We start from the raw sequence: 11415 nt of genomic DNA, 5'->3' as shown, positions 1-11415 counted from the left end.
TTTTAATGACGTTAGTTTCAAACAAAAAGAATTGGATAGTTTCGCAAAAAAAAAATATTTTTCACTGTATGAAATGTCTTAGAAAAAATTTTGAAAATTTGTTTTAAAAAGAAAATTTTTTTCAATAATTTTCACTTTTAGTACGTAAAAAAACTTTCTTAGACAATTTTTAATGACGTAAGTTTCAAACAAAAAGAATTGGATAGTTTTGCAAAAAAAAAATTATTTTTCACTGTATGAAATGTCTTAGAAAAATTTTTTGAAAAGACAATATTTTTTCAATAATTTTCACTTTTAGTACGTAAAAAAACTTTCTTAGACAATTTTTAATGACGTTAGTTTCAAGCAAAAAGAATTAGACAGTTTCGCAAAAAAAAATTATTTTTCACTGTATGAAATGTCTTAGAACAATTTTTTTGAAAAGACAATTTTTTTTCAATAATTTTTACTTTTAGTACGTAAAAAAACTTTCTTAGACAATTTTTAATGACGTTAGTTTCAAACAAAAAGAATTAGACAGTTTCGCAAAAAAAAATTATTTTTCACTGTATGAAATGTCTTGGAAAAATTTTTTTGAAAAGACAATTTTTTTTCAATAATTTTTACTTTTAGTACGTAAAACAACTTTCTTAGACAATTTTTAATGACGTTAGTTTCAAACAAAAAGAATTAGACAGTTTCGCAAAAAAAATTATTTTTCACTGTATGAAATGTCTTAGAAAAATTTTTGAAAATTTTTTTTGAAAAGACAATTTTTTTTCAATAATTTTCACTTTTAGTACGTAAAAAAACTTTCTTAGACAATTTTTAATGACGTTAGTTTTAAACAAAAAGAATTAGACAGTTTCGCAAAAAAAAAATTGTTTTTTACTGTATGAAATGTCTTAGAAAAATTTTTTTGAAAAGACAATTTTTTTTCAATAATTTTCACTTTTAGTACGTAAAAAAACTTTCTTAGTCAATTTTTAATGACGTTAGTTTCAAACAAAAAGAATTGGATAGTTTTGCAAAAAAAAATTATTTTTCACTGTATGAAATGTCTTAAAAAATTTTTTTTGAAAAGAAAATTTTTTTTTCAATAATTTTCACTTTCAGTCGTAAAAAAACTTTCTTAGACACTTTTTAATGACGTTAGTTTCAAACAAAAAGAATTAGACAGTTTCGCAAAAAAAATTTATTTTACACTGTATGAAATGTCTTAGAAAAATTTTTGAAAATATTTTTTTAAAGAAAATTTTTTTCAATAATTTTCACTTTTAGTACGTAAAATAACTTTCTTAGACACTTTTTATTGACGTTTGTGTCAAACAAGAAGAATTAGACAGTTTCGCAAAAAAAAATTATTTTTCACTGTATGAAATGTCTTAGAAAAATTTTTTTAAAAAAACAATTTTTTTTCAATAATTTTCACTTTTAGTACGTAAAAAAACTTTCTTAGACAATTTTTATGGAAAATAGTTTCAAACAAAAAGAATTAGACAGTTTTGCAAAAAAAAATTATTTTTCGCTGTATGAAATGTCTTAGAAAATTTTTTTTGAAAAGACAATTTTTTTTCAATAATTTTCAATTTTAATTCGTAAAAAAACTTTCTTAGACAATTTTTAATGACGTTAGTTTCAAAGAAAAGGAATTGGATGGTTTCGAGAAAAAAAAATTATTTTTCACTGTATGAAATGTCTTAGAAAAATTTTTGAAAAATTTTTTTAAAAAGACAATTTTTTTCAATAATTTTCACTTTTAGTACGTAAAAAAACTTTCTTAGACAATTTTCAATGAAGTTAGTTTCAAACAAAAAGAATTAGACAGTTTTGCAAAAAAAAATTATTTTTCGCTGTATGAAATGTCTTAAAAAAATTTTTTGAAAAGACAATTTTTTTTCAATAATTTTTAATTTTAGTTCGTAAAAAAACTTTCTTAGACAATTTTTAATGACGTTAGTTTCAAACAAAAAGAATTAGATAGTATCGCAAAAAAAAATTATTTTTTACTGTATGAAATGTCTTAGAGAATTTTTTTTGAAGACAATTTTTTTTCAATAATTTTCACTTTTAGTACGTAAAAAAACTTTCTTAGACACTTTTTAATGACGTTAGTTTCAAACAAAAAGAATTAGACAGTTTCGCAAAAAAAAATTATTTTTCACTGTATGAAATGTCTTAGAAAAACTTTTTTTGAAAAGACAATTTTTTTTCAATAATTTTCACTTTTAGTACGTAAAAAAACTTTCTTAGACAATTTTTAGTGACGTTAGTTTCAAACAAAAGGAATTGGATAGTTTCGCAAAAAAAAATTATTTTTCACTGTATGAAATGTCTTAGAAAAATTTTTTTTCAATAATTTTCACTTTTAGTACGTAAAAAAACTTTCTTAGACAAGTTTTAATGACGTTAGTTTCAAACAAAAAGAATTAGACAGTTTCGCAAAAAAAAATTATTTTTCACTGTATGAAATGTCTTAGAAAAATTTTTTGAAAAGACAATTTTTTTTCAATAATTTTCACTTTTAGTACATAAAAAAACTTTCTTAGACAATTTTTAATGACGTTAGTTTCAAACAAAAAAAATTAGATAGTTTCGCAAAAAAAAATTGTTTTTTACTGTATGAAATGTCTTAGAGAATTTTTTTTGAAAAGACAATTTTTTTTCAATAATTTTCACTTTTAGTACGTAAAAAAACTTTCTTAGACAATTTTTAATGACGTTAGTTTCAAACAAAAAGAATTAGACAGTTTCGCAAAAAAAAATTATTTTTCACTGTATGAAATGTCTTAGAAAAATTTTTTTTGAAAAGACAATTTTTTTTCAATAATTTTCACTTTTAGTACGTAAAAAAACTTTCTTAGACAATTTTTAATGACGTTAGTTTCAAACAAAAGGAATTGGATAGTTTCGCAAAAAAAAATTATTTTTCACTGTATGAAATGTCTTAGAAAAATTTTTTTTAATAATTTTCACTTTTAGTACGTAAAAAAACTTTCATAGACAAGTTTTAATGACGTTAGTTTCAAACAAAAAGAATTAGACAGTTTCGCAAAAAAAAATTATTTTTCACTGTATGAAATGTCTTAGAAAAATTTTTTGAAAAGACAATTTTTTTTCAATAATTTTCACTTTTAGTACGTAAAAAAACTTTCTTAGACAATTTTTAATGACGTTAGTTTTAAACAAAAAGAATTAGACAATTTCGCAAAAAAAAATTATTTTTCACTGTATGAAATGTCTTAGAACAATTTTTTTGGAAAGACAATTTTTTTTCAATAATTTTTACTTTTAGTACGTAAAAAAACTTTCTTAGACAATTTTTAATGACGTTAGTTTCAAACAAAAAGAATTAGACAGTTTCGCAAAAAAAAATTATTTTTCACTGTATGAAATGTCTTAGAAAAATTTTTGAAAATTTTTTTTGAAAAGACACTTTTTTTCAATAATTTTCACTTTTATTACGTAAAAAAACTTTCTTAGACACTTTTTATTGACGTTAGTTTCAAACAAAAAGAATTAGACAGTTTCGCAAAAAAAAATTATTTTTTACTGTATGAAATGTCTTAGAAAAATTTTTTTGAAAAGACAATGTTTTTTCAATAATTTTCACTTTTAGTACGTAAAAAAACTTTCTTAGACAATTTTTAATGACGTTAGTTTCAAACAAAAAAAATTAGACAGTTTTGCAAAAAAAAATTATTTTTCGCTGTATGAAATGTCTTGGAAAAATTTTTTGAAAAGACAATTTTTTTTCAATAATTTTCAATTTTAGTTCGTAAAAAAACTTTCTTAGACAATTTTTAATGACGTTAGTTTCAAAGAAAAGAAATTGGATGGTTTCGAAAAAAAAAAATTATTTTTCACTGTATGAAATGTCTTAGAAAAATTTTTTTGAAAAGACAATTTTTTTTCAATAATTTTCACTTTTAGTACGTAAAAAAACTTTCTTAGACAAGTTTTAATGACGTTAGTTTCAAACAAAAAGAATTAGACAGTTTCGCAAAAAAAAATTATTTTTCACTGTATGAAGTGTCTTAGAAAAATTTATTTGAAAAGACAATTTTTTTTCAATAATTTTGACTTTTAGTACGTAAAAAAACTTTCTTAGACAATTTTTAATGACGTTAGTTTCAAACAAAAAGAATTAGATAGTTTCGCAAAAAAAAATTATTTTTTACTGTATGAAATGTCTTAGAAAATTTTTTTTGAAAAGACAAGTTTTTTTCAATAATTTTGACTTTTAGTACGTAAAAAAACTTTCTTAGACACTTTTTAATGACGTTAGTTTCAAACAAAAAGAATTAGACAGTTTCGCAAAAAAAAATTATTTTTCACTGTATGAAATGTCTTAGAAAAATTTTTTTGAAAAGACAATTTTTTTTCAATAATTTTCACTTTTAGTACGTAAAAAAACTTTCTTAGACAATTTTTAATGACGTTAGTTTCAAGCAAAAGAATTGGATAGTTTCGCAAAAAAAAAATATTTTTCACTGTATGAAATGTCTTAGAAAATATTTTGAAAATTTGTTTTAAAAAGAAAATTTTTTTCAATAATTTTCACTTTTAGTACGTAAAAAAACTTTCTTAGACAATTTTTAATGACGTAAGTTTCAAACAAAAAGAATTGGATAGTTTTGCAAAAAAAAAATTATTTTTCACTGTATGAAATGTCTTAGAAAAATTTTTTGAAAAGACAATTTTTTTTCAATAATTTTCACTTTTAGTACGTAAAAAAACTTTCTTAGACAATTTTTAATGACGTTAGTTTCAAACAAAAAGAATTAGACAGTTTCGCAAAAAAAAATTATTTTTCACTGTATGAGATGTCTTAGAAAAATTTTTTTTCAATAATTTTCACTTTTAGTACGTAAAAAAACTTTCTTAGACAAGTTTAATTGACGTTAGTTTCAAACAAAAGAAATTAGACAGTTTCGCAAAAAAAAATTATTTTTCACTGTATGAAATGTCTTAGAAAAATTTTTTTGAAAAGACAATTTTTTTTCAATAATTTTTACTTTTAGTACGTAAAAAAACTTTCATAGACAATTTTTAATGACGTTAGTTTCAAACAAAAAGAATTAGACAGTTTCGCAAAAAAAAATTATTTTTCACTGTATGAAATGTCTTAGAAAAATCTTATTTCAATAATTTTCACTTTTAGTACGTAAAAAAACTTTCTTAGACAAGTTTTAATGACGTTAGTTTCATACAAAAAAAACTAGACAGTTTCGCAAAAAAAAATTATTTTTCACTGTATGAAATGTCTTAGAAAGTTTTTTTTGAAAAGACAATTTTTTTTCAATAATTTTCACTTTTAGTACGTAAAAAAACTTTCTTAGACACTTTTTAATGACGTTAGTTTCAAACAAAAAGAATTAGACAGTTTCGCAAAAAAAAATTATTTTTCACTGTATGAAATGTCTTAGAAAAATTTTTTTGAAAAGACAATTTTTTTTCAATAATTTTCACTTTTAGTACGTAAAAAAACTTTCTTAGACAATTTTTAATGACGTTAGTTTCAAACAAAAAGAATTGGATAGTTTCGCAAAAAAAAAATATTTTTCACTGTATGAAATGTCTTAGAACAATTTTTTTGAAAAGACAATTTTTTTTCAATAATTTTTACTTTTAGTACGTAAAAAAACTTTCTTAGACAATTTTTAATGACGTTAGTTTCAAACAAAAGGAATTGGATAGTTTCGCAAAAAAAAATTATTTTTCACTGTATGAAATGTCTTAGAAAAATTTTTTTGAAAAGACAATTTTTTTTCAATAATTTTCACTTTTAGTACGTAAAAAAACTTTCTTAGACAATTTTTAATGACGTTAGTTTCAAACAAAAAGAATTGGATAGTTTCGCAAAAAAAAATATTTTTCACTGTATGAAATGTCTTAGAAAATATTTTGAAAATTTGTTTTAAAAAGAAAATTTTTTTCAATAATTTTCAATTTTAGTACGTAAAAAAACTTTCTTAGACAATTTTTAATGACGTAAGTTTCAAACAAAAAGAATTGGATAGTTTTGCAAAAAAAAAATTATTTTTTACTGTATGAAATGTCTTAGAAAAATTTTTTGAAAAGACAATATTTTTTCAATAAGTTTCACTTTTAGTACGTAAAAAAACTTTCTTAGACAATTTTTAATGACGTTAGTTTCAAACAAAAAGAATTAGACAGTTTCGCAAAAAAAAATTATTTTTCACTGTATGAAATGTCTTAGAACAATTTTTTTGAAAAGACAATTTTTTTTCAATAATTTTTACTTTTAGTACGTAAAAAAACTTTCTTAGACAATTTTTAATGACGTTAGTTTCAAACAAAAAGAATTAGACAGTTTCGCAAAAAAAATTATTTTTCACTGTATGAAATGTCTTAGAAAGTTTTTTTTGAAAAGACAATTTTTTTTCAATAATTTTCACTTTTAGTACGTAAAAAAACTTTCTTAGACACTTTTTAATGACGTTAGTTTCAAACAAAAAGAATTAGACAGTTTCGCAAAAAAAAATTATTTTTCACTGTATGAAATGTCTTAGAAAAATTTTTTTGAAAAGACAATTTTTTTTCAATAATTTTCACTTTCAGTTCGTAAAAAAACTTTCTTAGACAATTTTTAATGACGTTAGTTTCAAACAAAAGGAATTGGATAGTTTCGCAAAAAAAAATTATTTTTCACTGTATGAAATGTCTTAGAAAAATTTTTTTGAAAAGACAATTTTTTTTCAATAATTTTCACTTTTAGTACGTAAAAAAACTTTCTTAGACAATTTTTAATGACGTTAGTTTCAAACAAAAAGAATTGGATAGTTTCGCAAAAAAAAAATATTTTTCACCGTATGAAATGTCTTAGAAAATTTGTTTTAAAAAGAAAATTTTTTTCAATAATTTTCACTTTTAGTACGTAAAAAAACTTTCTTAGACAATTTTTAATGACAATAGTTTCAAACAAAAAGAATTGGATAGTTTTGCAAAAAAAAAATTATTTTTCACTGTATGAAATGTCTTAGAAAAATTTTTTGAAAAGACAATATTTTTTCAATAATTTTCACTTTTAGTACGTAAAAAATCTTTCTTAGACAATTTTTAATGACGTTAGTTTCAAACAAAAAGAATTAGACAGTTTCGCAAAAAAAAATTATTTTTCACTGTATGAAATGTCTTAGAACAATTTTTTTGAAAAGACAATTTTTTTTCAATAATTTTTCCTTTTAGTACGTAAAAAAACTTTCTTAGACAATTTTTAATGACGTTAGTTTCAAACAAAAAGAATTAGAAAGTTTCGCAAAAAAAATTATTTTTCACTGTATGAAATGTCTTAGAAAAATTTTTGAAAATTTTTTTTGAAAAGACAATTTTTTTTCAATAATTTTCACTTTTAGTACGTAAAAAAACTTTCTTAGACAATTTTTAATGACGTTAGTTTTAAACAAAAAGAATTAGACAGTTTCGCAAAAAAAAAATTGTTTTTTACTGTATGAAATGTCTTAGAAAAATTTTTTTGAAAAGACAATTTTTTTTCAATAATTTTCACTTTTAGTACGTAAAAAAACTTTCTTAGTCAATTTTTAATGACGTTAGTTTCAAACAAAAAGAATTGGATAGTTTTGCAAAAAAAAATTATTTTTCACTGTATGAAATGTCTTAAAAAATTTTTTTTGAAAAGACAATTTTTTTTCAATAATTTTCACTTTCAGTCGTAAAAAAACTTTCTTAGACACTTTTTAATGACGTTAGTTTCAAACAAAAAGAATTAGACAGTTTCGCAAAAAAAATTTATTTTTCACTGTATGAAATGTCTTAGAAAAATTTTTGAAAATATTTTTTTAAAGAAAATTTTTTTCAATAATTTTCACTTTTAGTACGTAAAATAACTTTCTTAGACACTTTTTATTGACGTTTGTGTCAAACAAGAAGAATTAGACAGTTTCGCAAAAAAAAATTATTTTTCACTGTATGAAATGTCTTAGAAAAATTTTTTTAAAAAAACAATTTTTTTTCAATAATTTTCACTTTTAGTACGTAAAAAAACTTTCTTAGACAATTTTTATGGAAAATAGTTTCAAACAAAAAGAATTAGACAGTTTTGCAAAAAAAAATTATTTTTCGCTGTATGAAATGTCTTAGAAAATTTTTTTTGAAAAGACAATTTTTTTTCAATAATTTTCAATTTTAATTCGTAAAAAAACTTTCTTAGACAATTTTTAATGACGTTAGTTTCAAAGAAAAGGAATTGGATGGTTTCGAGAAAAAAAAATTATTTTTCACTGTATGAAATGTCTTAGAAAAATTTTTGAAAAATTTTTTTAAAAAGACAATTTTTTTCAATAATTTTCACTTTTAGTACGTAAAAAAACTTTCTTAGACAATTTTCAATGAAGTTAGTTTCAAACAAAAAGAATTAGACAGTTTTGCAAAAAAAAATTATTTTTCGCTGTATGAAATGTCTTAAAAAAATTTTTTGAAAAGACAATTTTTTTTCAATAATTTTTAATTTTAGTTCGTAAAAAAACTTTCTTAGACAATTTTTAATGACGTTAGTTTCAAACAAAAAGAATTAGATAGTATCGCAAAAAAAAATTATTTTTTACTGTATGAAATGTCTTAGAGAATTTTTTTTGAAGACAATTTTTTTTCAATAATTTTCACTTTTAGTACGTAAAAAAACTTTCTTAGACACTTTTTAATGACGTTAGTTTCAAACAAAAAGAATTAGACAGTTTCGCAAAAAAAAATTATTTTTCACTGTATGAAATGTCTTAGAAAAACTTTTTTTGAAAAGACAATTTTTTTTCAATAATTTTCACTTTTAGTACGTAAAAAAACTTTCTTAGACAATTTTTAATGACGTTAGTTTCAAACAAAAGGAATTGGATAGTTTCGCAAAAAAAAATTACTTTTCACTGTATGAAATGTCTTAGAAAAATTTTTTTTCAATAATTTTCACTTTTAGTACGTAAAAAAACTTTCTTAGACAAGTTTTAATGACGTTAGTTTCAAACAAAAAGAATTAGACAGTTTCGCAAAAAAAAATTATTTTTCACTGTATGAAATGTCTTAGAAAAATTTTTTGAAAAGACAATTTTTTTTCAATAATTTTCACTTTTAGTACATAAAAAAACTTTCTTAGACAATTTTTAATGACGTTAGTTTCAAACAAAAAAAATTAGATAGTTTCGCAAAAAAAAATTGTTTTTTACTGTATGAAATGTCTTAGAGAATTTTTTTTGAAAAGACAATTTTTTTTCAATAATTTTCACTTTTAGTACGTAAAAAAACTTTCTTAGACAATTTTTAATGACGTTAGTTTCAAACAAAAAGAATTAGACAGTTTCGCAAAAAAAAATTATTTTTCACTGTATGAAATGTCTTAGAAAAATTTTTTTTGAAAAGACAATTTTTTTTCAATAATTTTCACTTTTAGTACGTAAAAAAACTTTCTTAGACAATTTTTAATGACGTTAGTTTCAAACAAAAGGAATTGGATAGTTTCGCAAAAAAAAATTATTTTTCACTGTATGAAATGTCTTAGAAAAATTTTTTTTAATAATTTTCACTTTTAGTACGTAAAAAAACTTTCATAGACAAGTTTTAATGACGTTAGTTTCAAACAAAAAGAATTAGACAGTTTCGCAAAAAAAAATTATTTTTCACTGTATGAAATGTCTTAGAAAAATTTTTTGAAAAGACAATTTTTTTTCAATAATTTTCACTTTTAGTACGTAAAAAAACTTTCTTAGACAATTTTTAATGACGTTAGTTTTAAACAAAAAGAATTAGACAATTTCGCAAAAAAAAATTATTTTTCACTGTATGAAATGTCTTAGAACAATTTTTTTGGAAAGACAATTTTTTTTCAATAATTTTTACTTTTAGTACGTAAAAAAACTTTCTTAGACAATTTTTAATGACGTTAGTTTCAAACAAAAAGAATTAGACAGTTTCGCAAAAAAAAATTATTTTTCACTGTATGAAATGTCTTAGAAAAATTTTTGAAAATTTTTTTTGAAAAGACACTTTTTTTCAATAATTTTCACTTTTATTACGTAAAAAAACTTTCTTAGACACTTTTTATTGACGTTAGTTTCAAACAAAAAGAATTAGACAGTTTCGCAAAAAAAAATTATTTTTTACTGTATGAAATGTCTTAGAAAAATTTTTTTGAAAAGACAATGTTTTTTCAATAATTTTCACTTTTAGTACGTAAAAAAACTTTCTTAGACAATTTTTAATGACGTTAGTTTCAAACAAAAAAAATTAGACAGTTTTGCAAAAAAAAATTATTTTTCGCTGTATGAAATGTCTTGGAAAAATTTTTTGAAAAGACAATTTTTTTTCAATAATTTTCAATTTTAGTTCGTAAAAAAACTTTCTTAGACAATTTTTAATGACGTTAGTTTCAAAGAAAAGAAATTGGATGGTTTCGAAAAAAAAAATTATTTTTCACTGTATGAAATGTCTTAGAAAAATTTTTTTGAAAAGACAATTTTTTTTCAATAATTTTCACTTTTAGTACGTAAAAAAACTTTCTTAGACAAGTTTTAATGACGTTAGTTTCAAACAAAAAGAATTAGACAGTTTCGCAAAAAAAAATTATTTTTCACTGTATGAAGTGTCTTAGAAAAATTTATTTGAAAAGACAATTTTTTTTCAATAATTTTGACTTTTAGTACGTAAAAAAACTTTCTTAGACAATTTTTAATGACGTTAGTTTCAAACAAAAAGAATTAGATAGTTTCGCAAAAAAAAATTATTTTTTACTGTATGAAATGTCTTAGAAAATTTTTTTTGAAAAGACAAGTTTTTTTCAATAATTTTGACTTTTAGTACGTAAAAAAACTTTCTTAGACACTTTTTAATGACGTTAGTTTCAAACAAAAAGAATTAGACAGTTTCGCAAAAAAAAATTATTTTTCACTGTATGAAATGTCTTAGAAAAATTTTTTTGAAAAGACAATTTTTTTTCAATAATTTTCACTTTTAGTACGTAAAAAAACTTTCTTAGACAATTTTTAATGACGTTAGTTTCAAGCAAAAGAATTGGATAGTTTCGCAAAAAAAAAATATTTTTCACTGTATGAAATGTCTTAGAAAATATTTTGAAAATTTGTTTTAAAAAGAAAATTTTTTTCAATAATTTTCACTTTTAGTACGTAAAAAAACTTTCTTAGACAATTTTTAATGACGTAAGTTTCAAACAAAAAGAATTGGATAGTTTTGCAAAAAAAAAATTATTTTTCACTGTATGAAATGTCTTAGAAAAATTTTTTGAAAAGACAATTTTTTTTCAATAATTTTCACTTTTAGTACGTAAAAAAACTTTCTTAGACAATTTTTAATGACGTTAGTTTCAAACAAAAAGAATTAGACAGTTTCGCAAAAAAAAATTATTTTTCACTGTATGAGATGTCTTAGAAAAATTTTTTTTCAATAATTTTC

Source organism: Aplidium turbinatum, chromosome 1 (assembly GCF_918807975.1).
Source record: "Aplidium turbinatum chromosome 1, kaAplTurb1.1, whole genome shotgun sequence".
Taxonomy (NCBI): Eukaryota; Metazoa; Chordata; class Ascidiacea; order Aplousobranchia; family Polyclinidae; genus Aplidium; species Aplidium turbinatum.
The sequence above is the reverse complement of the archived record's forward strand: the minus strand, read 5'-3'. Positions refer to the sequence as shown.